Genomic DNA, 10,914 nt, shown 5'->3' on the forward strand with positions numbered 1-10,914 from the left:
AGCCAATCAGGTGGATAAGAGTACCTACCAAGGCCATTTTAAGAGAATACAGGATCAAAGAGCACAACCTCAAATGCTTGAAGAATTAAGAAATCATGAGGAACCTGATCCAGTAAAGATTTAGAAAGAGTAACCTGATCAGGTAAGAGACTGAGCATTGTAAACCTCAAGAACTGCAAAAAGGTGCAGAAATAAATACATATGTATTAATATAAACCTGCAGTCTGACTGCGACAGAGGGAAAACCACACTATGAAGAACTTACTTAGACTAAGATTCACAGAGAGCAGAAGACAGACTTGAGAACATGAAGAATGAAATAAAATGGAGGAAAAAGAAACAAATGCCAACATTTACACGCAAAACTCTGAAAAAATGCCTGGAGAATCTGGAAGTCAAGGAGGGATCAGAAAGTTATACCACTGACAAGAGGGGGATTAACTACATCATTTAAAGCTGTTCTTAAGGCAAGGTAGATTAAACCATGTTTATACCAGGAATAAAGAGCATAAATAAATAAATAGCAAAATACAGCAATAAATATGAAAAAAAGAGGGGAAAAAATCACAACTAAACAGATACAGAGCAACTTAAATTCAGTGCAAGATAATTAAGACTATTCAGTAATCACATTAATGAGCTACATTAAAAATAATGATTGCAAAATTAAACCATGAGAAGTTAAAAATACTAAAACTAAAATTTTCTTCACATTCTTAAAGCTCAGAAAGTATATAATTGCATGATCATATACCATTCTCTTGCCCCAAGACCTCATCCTAGTCTTAATGTATAAGCTGGATGCTCAACTAACAAATTAATTAAATTTCTTATCCTGTGAATGTTGTATTTTATTTATTGTATTTTCAAAACCGTTTTGCTTTCCATGGCTTTCATCATAAAAGCATTTGATGACCTCCCAGACGTTCATTTATTTCCACAATATTCCTGCAAAATGAGAAGGCATTATTTCTTTCATTTCACAGATTGGGACTTAAGAGTCATGGAAACACTGAAGTAAATAGTTTTAGTAATTTGCCACATCCATAATTACATCAAGGACCTGTTTTTTCAGAGTATACCATGTTACACAACATTTCATATTTGGTTTAGACCAAAGCTACCAGTGATTCCAATTGCAATTTTTTGCAACTGACTCCCCTTCCCCAGCACTGTGAAGGAAAAAAGCCTCAAAGCAGTTACCTGTAATCAAAGAGAACACTTATCAAATGCTCATAAAATGTCTGTATCTTACAGGGATTCCAAAACATTAAAAAACAGAACAAACTAATTTTCAGGGGCAGCACTCAACTTTCTTCAATGTGGGAGCTTCTATTCTCTTCCTGCAACCTTCTCCTGAATTAGGAAACTTATTCCAACTTCTGCAATAAGCCAGGAATGCGAGAGCAGCATCCTTGCCTTCACAGTGGTAGTTTATCCCCAGAGATTCATCCTGTTCTTATGTAAAGTGGAGTGCCCGCCAAAGTAAAGGTCAAACCACGCTCTTGTTCTGCTGTCTGCAGAAAGGCAACCAAGCAGTGCTGCTGTCTAGGGTGGATGGCACTTCATCTAGGCCACGCTCGCACCTCTTTTTGCAAAGAGAGAAGCACACACACGGCCAGGAAGCACTTCTTCACTTATGTGGATAACACACTCCCATTTCCTTCCCTTACTCTCCCCAAAACTCTCAGGCCCAGAGGGACTTGAGCTCCTCCCACTGCGCACATCAAGATTACAACAAAATTGGTTGGTAGCTGACTTCTAAGATCATATGTAATTAACTACTGCTTATATCTGGATGAGGCACTGAAAGTTACAGAAATTATGTTTTTCTTGTCAAAATATCCTTTCAAATGCTATGCCAAACAACCTACTTCTATTCTCCCAATAAAACATGAGGGAGGAAAAGAAACAAGGGTTCCAGGGTATCTGTGACTTCTTACATTTTTCCACATAGGTAAGTCTGCATGGAAGAATTAAAGAAAGTAAGAATGTCAGGCTCTAGCTGGTTTACTTTTATTTTAACAGTTTATAGCAGGGTACTAAATATTAAAAAACAGGTATCCGAAAAAATACATGCCATTTTCAAAGAACTGGACATATCCAAAGAATCAGTCAGATCCATGCAACTAAGAACAGGGAAAATCCTTCTACATGTCATGTCCCAAAAAGGCCAACAAAAAACTGCCCCTTGTGGCCCTGCTAAAACGCTGAGAAAAGATATGAAACAAGAGAAGGAAGGAATGGGATTAACTTCTTCCCAATTGACTCCTTAATGCCTCCAAGGACACTCAGCTCCCTCCCAAGGCATTAAAAAATAATAATAATAATAATAATAATAATAATAATAAAGAGTGAATTAAACTATTTACATAACATTGTTCAGGGTGAAAACGAATGTTTACCAACCACGCCTAGGACAGGTAACATGAGGAGGCCCCCACCCTGAAAACAGGAGAATAGGGAAGATGCATTTTTTTGTTGTTACAAAGTAGCACGTGCCCTGAAAACTGAAGCATGGAAGCATGGCATAAAATCAAACTTCAATGAGCAAGAAGAAAGAACAATACCACATTTTTTTTCACTTTTATTCTGGAACTGAAATAGTTTTGCAAATCTGAAAACTCAAACGTTAACTGTTTAACTCCAAGAAAAATACAGGGCCATGGAAGGGGCAATGCAACAGGTACTCCCTGATCTACATCTAAATCCTACAAATATTTATAGCAAGGATAAACTTTAAGAACAGAATTCTTGCTAACATGAGATTATGACCAGCAGAACTACTCATTACTTACAAAAGCCTTTGGAGACCTATGGGCTTGCCCAATACAGAAGACATGTGGAGTAGACAACTAGGTTTCTGATGAATTTGCAAAGCTGCAATCCTAAAAAATTTGCAACGGAATTTGCAAAAGACTAGTTTTTCTACAAAACCACAAGTTAGCAGCCCAGTTAATATCAAAATGGTATGCCAGCTCCTTCAGAATGGAGCAATTTATATTAATAAGCCATAAATATATTGCTGTTGAAAAAAGTCAGCCCATTCTTTCTAATCATCATTTTGTCCTTATTTCCAAAGAAATTGCAACATGCAAAGCCCTTGAGAAAATATTTCATGACAAAATTAATTTATAATGAAGAGGGTTCAAATAGTGAAGCTAAGTGTTTGTAGAACCTAAATTATGTAAATGAAATGATTAGATCAGAGAATGATTAGGAATGATTTAAAAGCAGCAAATCTTCCCTGAGCCTGAAGAATTTGTGCTGAATCTTTCGTATGTGTACAAATGTATGTGTGTATATATATATATATACACACATTTATTTTTATATACTATATATATAGACACAAACATATACATATATTATGCATATAATATTAAAGAAGAAATATGGATCTTCTTGCATTAAAAGACAAAACCAAACCAACCAAAACATCTGGTCTCCTGGGGACAGAGACACAACCTTCTTTCCAAAGGTCACTGATACTGTCTGTTATTCCAGTCGGGCCAGAGAGGCTCTTACTCAGTGGCAAGGGGCACCATCCCTTCCATACTATGGTCACCATTGCTATAGAGTTCCCTGCATTCCTGCATGCACCAACTCCAACAAGCCGCGAGGACACAGACGATCCTGAAGGATGTTTCTCAACGTTCTCTTCTTCTTGAGAGCATTCCTATACTGTCAGATAAACCCCTTTTCTTCCCCAAAAACATACCAGCACTGCTACTTCTACATACAGCTGGTTGCAATGCAAGAAGGCTCTGGGTAGAAACAAAACAGAACCAAAACAATGCAAATACAACAGGCTGAAGAAATAATTTGTTTTCTCCTTGAAAGGTATTCTACAAGATCAAAAATGCTCTAAGTTTCTCATCAGATGTTAGCAGCATCCAAGGGACAATTTCTGAATAAGTGATCTTACCAATATGTTCTAGTTACTTTTCGTATCTCTTCCATAGTAGAAAATAAGATGGTTTCACTTTCAGTTTCTCAGTCACTCACAAGCGTAATGCAAGTGGCTCACACTGCAAAATAACTTTTTCAAATACCTTTTGAAGAAGTTTCTTCAAAATCTTTTGAAGTTTTAAGCAAAAATAAATCTTTTTACTCAACAGCTGCACTTTTTAGCAAGTGAGATGAAATGCAAATAAGTTTTTATGCAAATATTTAATTAGTCATAAAAAAAGACTTCAGAGAATGTGTATAGTAGAACACACCAGGGTTTTACAAGACTATCACACACAGGTATCAAAATAAGAATCCGTTTGGCAGTTCTAGAGTTTATCAATCTTTAGGCTCAAGAAGGGAGCACAGCAAACCACCTGAGATTAGATCTTAGTATTTTATTCACCCTATTAGGCTGAAATGAAGATTGAGCTAGTCAGGGCCCTCTAGCTGAACCTGCTCTGAGCAGTGGCTGGGCTAGAGAAGCTACCGAGACCCCTTCCAACCTCCACTGCTCTACAAATCAGAAAGTCCACTGTTCTTTAACTTGGAGGCAGTGTGTCCACCAGCAGCTCTGGCCTCCTGCTGAGGCCATATGAGTATATGCTCTCAGCATATAAGTATATTTAACAGTTAGTTAAATCTTATAATGTACAGCAACTTACACTATGTAGCCCAAACAGCATTTATGTCAACAAAGACTTAATACAGATGTCTAGAAAAACCTGTGTAGCTTGTGGATACTGATATGATCCTCATGTTAAATCAGATCATGAAGACAGTGTAGAATTCAAGCTGGGAAGTATTTTATGCTTACTGAGGTACATATCTGGCTATCAAAATAGGTATTTACATGGAAAAATCCCCCACCTCTTTACTCTGAAAGCCAGACTTGCAGAGTGCCTGGAGGCACCTCCTGGTCTTACAGACAGCCTCTCAAAATGAAGGAGGTTCTTGGCCCTATAAATAGGAGTCTATTTTGGGAAAGAAGAGAAAGAGCATGCTTGCCCAAGAACGCTGCTTCTCAGGAGCTGAAGCCACTGCCCTATTACAAAATCCATTACTAGTCGTCCCTTTTAATCTACCAGTCTAAAAGGCTCATATGTTCACAGGTGCTTCCTCTCAATCTTTTTTAGGATGATTTATGGGTTCAAAGGAAGCACCTGCACAAATGTTTGAGCATAAGATGATACTCCATTAAGCTAAATGGAGAAGTGGAATTGTAGGCTTCACTTTTGATATATTGATTATTCCTTAAACATATAAGTAAATAGATCTTTGCCAACTAAGAAAGACACAGAGCTAAGAGCCTTCCCATCAGCAACTGGACAAACTTTAAGAGCAAGCCTCTTGCCTATTAAGCTTAAATTCCTTATATTGTAATTTACATATCCATTAGAAAATTTCTAAAGATCTGCAAGAAAAGAGTTTTCAAATACACTTTATATATTATTAGATCTTTACTAGAACTTCAGTAGTTTCCACTTTAACCTTCATTAGCTTCTTTGAGAATAATTCAACCCAAAAGCAAGAAACCCCAAAGCTTATCTGTCCATGAAGAACAAGGCCTATCAGCTCACACAGACCTTTCATGCCCGTGCAGAGGAACAACCAGTGCCTGCCTACCCAGAGCCTTCCACTTTAACAAGATTCAGCATGAGGAAAACATCTGCTCTGGTGCTTTCTTGCTCCCAGTAGGACTTAAAGATGCTGAAGAGCTGGCTCCCTTCTAGATCCCCGGGTTGGATGACTGAGGCTCTCATCCTGGCTATTTTGTGAAGATGTGCAAAATATCCAAGAGTCTTTATTGCCATCTCATGGTCGTCCCACTCATCACACAAGTAGCAGAAGAATATAATATACCAGTTTCTTGAGTGAAATAGTATTTCTTAAGAGGAATGAGGTAGTGGTGGAACAGATGGAATGGAAATAGAAGTCAGAACAACCAGAAAAGCGTTTGCATGCATGTATAAATATTCAGAGCTGCAAAAACTACAGCGAGTATTGTAATTAACACTCAGTGTTTTACTATGTCATCTGGTAATCAGAGGGATTGGAAAGAAGGAAGTTATTTTCAAGAGGAAAGGATTAAAAAAAGTGTAATATGGTTTTCAAGACACACTGCCTACCCTAGAAAAATATCAGTGAAAAAAAAATCATTTTTCTTTGATCTGTAGTAAGCTAGTAGTAAGAATCAAGACTACGTGATTCCGCTGGTAGCAGAACAGCATGGAGCACCTCAAAGTCGATTTCTGTCAGTATTCTCTGTAGCACATAATCTTGAAGGAAACATAAAGAAGAAGGAAATGATTCCACAAACTAGCTGGGGAAACTGTCCACCAGAGCTTGAAAGATTTGAGAATACGCCTTGAAAGAAAAAGGACACTGCAGGAAAAGCCCCTCAGAAAATAAGCTCATTTCTGCTGTCCTCATGTGATGGAACATTTTAAGATTTCTACTACAACAATAGTGTTGAAACTGCAAAATGTTACTTGGCTTCCACTACACTTCATGAAGGTAACAGGAAAAACAGTTCTAGCCTCATCATGTTCCAGTCCCATGAGTGCATCATAAGGACAAGCGCAAAGTGGTTCCAACAGACTCCACCAGGCTACAGGCAAGTGAAGGCTCATAAAGGCGCAGGGAAGAAAGTGTTTTCTTCCTGCATCAGCATTTTCAGATTTTGCCTCTAATATAAATCATAATAATCTTTCGAGCATTTCTAATGACTTTTCTTAACATAAAACAGTGTGAAACCAAGCCACTGGTGACAACAACATTAGCTGTGATGGGAGCAAGTAGCAGCCAAGAAACTGGGAAGGATTCAGTCATTTGCACTTGCTAAAGATAAGAGCAGTTGCAGCAGATTGGTTCTGTAAGATCCATGGAGATAACCCAAGGTAAGACAAGGTAAGGTCATACCAAATCTAGCGAGCTTAAACTCTCTTTAAATGAATGTCTTGATTTTACAAAAGGTGGCAATAGAGGTCCTCCTCTGATAAGCAACAAAGTTAAGGCTCAACAAGCTCATAAAGGAACTTTGCTAAGATTCCTTTAAGTTCAGGTATAACGCTGAACTGGCAAGAACACAGCTCTGTATGCTAGCACGGCTCTGACTTCTGTTATTCAGCTAAGAAACCCATTCAGTGTCATAACAGAAATGCAACATAGAGTTTGAGCTAATATTTATTTCATGCCATCTGTCAGTAGAATCTAAGTAGAGTCTAATGAGGCAGTTAAAAATACAAGCTGATCTGGAGAATAAATGACCAATCAACATTTATACTACTCCATCTGCAATAGAATATGTAAAACAAAAAATGCCAAACGTTTACACCTAGCCCACCTCTTGACAAGATCCAAAAAATGTCAAGTTGTTCTGACCATGTGTATTAATAGTGTGGTAGCAGGTTAATCATTACATACTTGGCAATCAATAGTTTTTTCCAATTTTGAAGAGGGCCAACTATACTAGTCTTCCAGACAATTTCAGCAATATGAGATCTTCTGAACATAAATCAGCTCAACAAATACATTTTAAAAATGTATCTGTATGCTCAGTATTGAGGAAGATATTCCAGCTTAGCCACTTGCAGGTGCTAGTGTTTCAGCTAAAAGGATATCCAGGATTTTTCAATCTAGGTAAATTCATGCTGCAACAGGTTTTGGTTTTGTAGCAATTTAAATAGACAAAGAATGGTGCAAAGAAACCACCTCTTGAGCCTATAATTGATGACTTCTACTTAATAAGCATGGACATTTATTTTTCAGTATATGCTTTTAATCCTACTGTAAATGGTAAGGCATTTCCCTCCCCATAACCCCAAAGATACTTTGACTTTTCATACAAGCATTTAATCAGCCTGCTTATTACCAGTCCTTCTTCTTGACTAGGTTATCTATTGTGCAAGGATGTTGTAAGAAACTGTTAAGTGAACTTAGTTTGTTGCACCAAGCTTGTTTTCTTACACAACATCTGTTGTAAATTTTGTTGTCTGTAGCATTTAGAGTTCACAAATAATTCTGAATAATTCTTTGTGAACGAGAGCAAGACACAAAGGGATGGCAATGAGTAGGGAAAAATCCTTGCATCTTTCAGATTCAGCTGTCATTTTTGTGAAAGAACTAAGAATCTGGCCAGCTATGTGCACACTGGCCAGACTTGGCAATTGCTAGAGAAAGCCATAAAATTGAAGAAGGGACCTGCATACTGAGCGGCAGAAGACTGACATCAGCACAAGAGCCACTGCCCATTGGATGCAAAGAACAACATTTGTACTCCTTGTTTATTTTTAAGCTCCCAAGGCATATTTAGGAAAGTGTAAGTACTAAATAAAAATATGACACAGGCAATAAATTGCTTTACTGCTACCTTCCCGACTAAGTATCCTGCCATAGCACAAACCTGCAATTTTATCTGAGCAGACCCTCAAACTTGAGCAGAGACCTGGTGAACTCACACAGGGTGAGATGAAGGTCCCCAGCTCACCAAGTCACAAGGTTAGCTTAAAATCTGAGTTCTTACCTAAGGAATGAAGGAAAGCAAGTGACACCTAACATCTGCACAAACATGTAACATTCTGATGTCTCGCAGCCTCACAGGACCCGGGCTACTTCCTGGGCTCACCATGGCCCTCAGCTAAGTAACGAAGATGTAAACACGACCAGGCTGCCACCAACTTCCTTACTGAAAAATACCAAAACTCTTGCTGGTTCACACCTAGAGCAGAAGTGCCTCCTCTCCAAATCATGACCTGTCAATAATAATAAATTATTTTGTTACAAGCTAATGATTTCTTATAGACATGATGATCTCACCCTTTCTTAGCATTCCAAGATTAAACTGCTTTTTCGTGGGAAATAAGTATATTTGGGGTATGTTCCACATCTGCTGGAGAGCTTTTTGTTCCTACGAGCATCACAACTCTCTTATACAGCGAAGTGCTATCTTATCTCATAAGCCCTCTCGCAACGAGAAAATTCAGAAGCCATAGTAGGATTTTCTTCCACATGGCTCACAAAGGAAAGGTGGAGAATATACCACGAGTCTAAGCAACACCGTTATACTACTGGTTGATATTAAACTGGCAGCTATTTGGGAGTTCCAAATAAAGAAAAAAAAAAAAAAGAATTATCGACTGCTGAATCGAAATAAGAAGAGCGGGTATTAACAGCGATAGCTGGGCAGTGAGGCAGGGCTGAAGGGGCAAAGTGCGCAGCCGAGCCCTGCAGCCCCTCGTCCCCTGCCCTTCCTTTGTTGCTCAGTGTCACCTGCCGGGCTCCCCTCAGAGGCGGCCGCGCTTTCGGTGACAGCCCGACCGCCGCGCTCCGCGAGGCGCCGCGCTCCGCGAGGCGCGGACCGGGCCGGGCCGCGCGCCCGCCCTGCCTCCTCTTGGCCGGGACAGGCAGCGGCGGCCGCCCGGGGCCGTCTGCCCAGCGGCGCGGCGGGGCCGTGGCGGGCGGCGGCGGCCGCACGGTGACAGCGGCGGCCATGGCTCCCGCCGCGGCGCTGACAGCGCAGAGCCGCTGACGTGCCGGGTGGCCCGGAGGGTGCCCGCGCCGCCGTTACACCCCCCGCTCCCAACGGCCGTTGGCAGAGAGGGGGGCGGGACGCCTCGGGCGCGGCCCCCGCCGCGGCGCCCGTTGGCACCCGCGGGCACGGCGAGGCGCGCGCCGCTCCTACCTTCCCCGGCAGCGGGCGGGCGGGCGGGCGAGCGGCAGGCGCGTCCTCCTCCCTCCTCCTCCTCCTCGTCGTGGTGGTGGTGGCGGTGGTGCCCGCGGGGCGGCGGCGGGTGCGGTGCCCGCGGGCTCAGCCCCTGCCGCGCTCACCGCTGTGGTCGTCGGGCTTGGAAACACCCTCCTCCTCCTCCTCCTCCTTCCTCCTCCCCCCCACCCCCCGCTCCCTCCCTCCCGCCCGCCCGGAGCGGCCGTTGCCGCCCCCCCGCCCTCCGCACGACGTCGGCTGTGGCGGAGCGCTGCGCCGCGTTCCCATTGGCCGCGCGCCGAGCACGTGGCCCGCGGACCGGGCACGGCGCGCGGGCGGGCACGCGCCAGCCGCGAGCGCTGCGCGCTCGGGGCGGCCGTTGGGGACGCGGCGGGGGGCGGGGGAGGGGGCGGCCAACGGCGCCGAACCTCCGTTCCCGCCGTTCCCCGAGGGACACGGGCAGGCGCCCGCCCCGCTGGCGCAGGAGCACGCACGGCGCCACGAGCGGCGGCGGGGCGGAGAGGACGGGTGTGAGGGGAGGAGGTGGCGACGGGAGCAGCGCGCACGCGCCGCCCCGTCCCCTCCGCTCTTGGCTGCTGCGGTTGGAACATTCTGGAAATGGCAGCGGCGGCTCGGACAGCGCGGCGGGGCGAGGAGACGGGCGTCTCCAGCGGTCCTCCCGCCGGGATCCGAGCTGGGAGCAGCGGGGCCGGCAGCCCGCGTCCCGCCGCCGCGGCCGCTCCCTCTCTCCCTGGGGAGGGGTTTTCCGGCGGCGATGGCGCAGTGAGTTTTAACGGGCGGCACAGCGCGCACGCGCGGCGGCTCCGTCGCGTCCCGGGGAGGCGGGGAGCGGGCGGGAACGCTGTGTGCTGAGGAATTCCGGGCTTCGGGGCGGGCTCGCAGATAATACTCTCCAGGTTGCTTCCATAAGCAGCGAAAAGGTAGTTGGGCTGTGGTTGTTGGTTATTTTGGGAAGAAGGCAGCTGAATAAAGCTCCTCCGTTTCTTGTAGTTTCGATTGCTGTTTCCAGATTACTTTCAACTGCTAGTGGGTGGAAACAGGAGTTCCTTAATTGTGCAAGTCAGAAGTGGAAAATTTCAAAATTGAAAGATAAAGTAATTCTGAAGTTTCAAAATCACAGGTTGGGAAGAGGAGGCACTATCTATTTCTCTTTAAAAGGTGAATGTACTGTGGTGTTTTCCTTCTCTATAAACAGACTGTTTATCATGCTCACCATCTTCAGTACTCATAGATATATT

This window comes from Tinamus guttatus, unplaced genomic scaffold (genome assembly GCF_059628265.1).
Source record: "Tinamus guttatus ecotype Peru unplaced genomic scaffold, ASM5962826v1 Tinamus_guttatus_pri_ptg000203l, whole genome shotgun sequence".
NCBI lineage: Eukaryota > Metazoa > Chordata > Aves > Tinamiformes > Tinamidae > Tinamus > Tinamus guttatus.